This window comes from Lampris incognitus, chromosome 8, assembly GCF_029633865.1.
Source record: "Lampris incognitus isolate fLamInc1 chromosome 8, fLamInc1.hap2, whole genome shotgun sequence".
Lineage (NCBI taxonomy): Eukaryota > Metazoa > Chordata > Actinopteri > Lampriformes > Lampridae > Lampris > Lampris incognitus.
In genome coordinates, this window is record NC_079218.1 from 49,057,836 (window position 1) to 49,059,900 (window position 2,065).

Genomic DNA, 2,065 nt, shown 5'->3' on the forward strand with positions numbered 1-2,065 from the left:
AGTTCGGCCATTGTGCATGGACCTTCACGAAAGTTACTATCCCTTAATGGTATATTATGGAGCTGTTCATCTTCAAGCCAACATTAAAACTTTGAAACGGCGGTCCCCAGCTGTCTTGACGCATGCTCAATAGTCCAGGTAAGGGAACTGGTTCAACTTTCTGGGATTTCCTTACCTGGACTACCCGGACTGGGTGGTTCTCATCTGTCTTGACGCATGCTCAATAGTCCAGGTAAGGGAACCGGTTCAACTTTCTGGGATTTCCTTACCTGGACTACCCGGACTGGGTGGTCCCCAGCTGTCTTGACGCATGCTCAATAGTCCAGGTAAGGGAACTGGTTCAACTTTCTGGGATTTCCTTACCTGGACTACCCGGACTGGGTGGTTCTCATCTGTCTTGACGCATGCTCAATAGTCCAGGTAAGGGAACTGGTTCAACTTTCTGGGATTTCCTTACCTGGACTACCCGGACTGGGTGGTTCTCATCTGTCTTGACGCATGCTCAATAGTCCAGGTAAGGGAACTGGTTAAACTTTCTGGGATTTCCTTACCTGGACTATCCGGACTGGGTGGTTCTCATCTGTCTTGACGCATGCTCAATAGTCCAGGCAAGGGAACTGGTTCAACTTTCTGGGATTTCCTTATCTGGACTACCCGGACTGGGTGGTTCTCATCTGTCTTGACGCATGCTCAATAGTCCAGGCAAGGGAACTGGTTCAACTTTCTGGGATTTCCTTATCTGGACAACCCGGACTGGGTGGTTCTCATCTGTCTTGACGCATGCTCAATGGTCCAGGTAAGGAAATCCTAGAAAGAACCAGTTCTGGAACCAGCTCTGGTTCCGAACTTTCTTTTGAATAAAAAGTTGAACTGGTTCCAATTTCTGGAACCAGTTTCTGGGTGGTTCCCAGCTGTTTAGAGAACCTTCAATGGTTCTGTGAAGAACCAAGCCATTAGAGGACGTTGAAAGCTTGCTCACAGAGGTGGAAAGGCTCTGCATAGAGACATATGAGAGATTCTTGGTCTATCTAGAAGTGCTGCATGGTGCATTTGGAGACAGGTTAGCTACCAAACATCCCGTCTTTAAAATAGCATCGGAGCAAAATAAATGACCTCCCTCGCACCTTCTGCCTAGTGGGTACGATACTCATTATTTAGGAAATCTGAATAAAATGACGTGTACTGGTACTGGTAGTACTGGTAGAGTGGGACCAACTTGGTTTGGAGTCACTCATCTTAAACTTAAACTGGCAGGCTTTTTAAATAAATAGCCTTCAAAAAATAAACTCCACACAGCAACCGAGGGAACCTCCCATAAGGCTTATGAGCCAATTAGATATTATTTGGTATTGTACACTGGCTCGGTAAATATCTGTCCTGCTTGACGCAGGAAAAGAATCGAATCCTTCGTTGAGCTCGTGCCAAGTTCTTAAGTTCACCACTCGGTTTTCATGTTCCTCGCGATTTATCAGCGCGTGCCTCCGGCTCGGCGGCCATCAGGACGCCGTGGGCGTAAAAGCCAAACCACGTCCGACACCGAACTTCTCACGCGCGTCATGAGACCGAAAGAGCACAAACCGATCGGTATTAGAGGACTCGAACCCACGAGCATCGCTCTTCCTTCTTTCCATCCTCGCCAAGAACTTGCAGGTCACCATAGCACTGTCCATAACAGATCAATTTATTGTTAACAATCACTGTTTTGGTATAGCGTACTTCAGCAAATGGGAGTAAAGAAAACACAGATTAAAGGAAGGCCTAGCTAACAATCCAATAAAAAGAAATAAATAGAAAATAATTTGGATTAAAGTCTAGTAATTTCCATGTTCATATGAATACATAACATCTACAGTATAAGTTAATAAAGTCAAGCTACTGTATAAATACATCACCAGCATGCACAATATTGTATTATGGAGAATATTGGAGCAGTTATTCATCTTACACTGAAGAAACAGTATAATAGGCAAGTGCATTTCTTGACCAATAAGAAACTCAACACAAAGAAAATCCACAAACCTCAAATCTGATTTTTTTTGTTGTTTTGTTTAGGTCTTCCCATTTG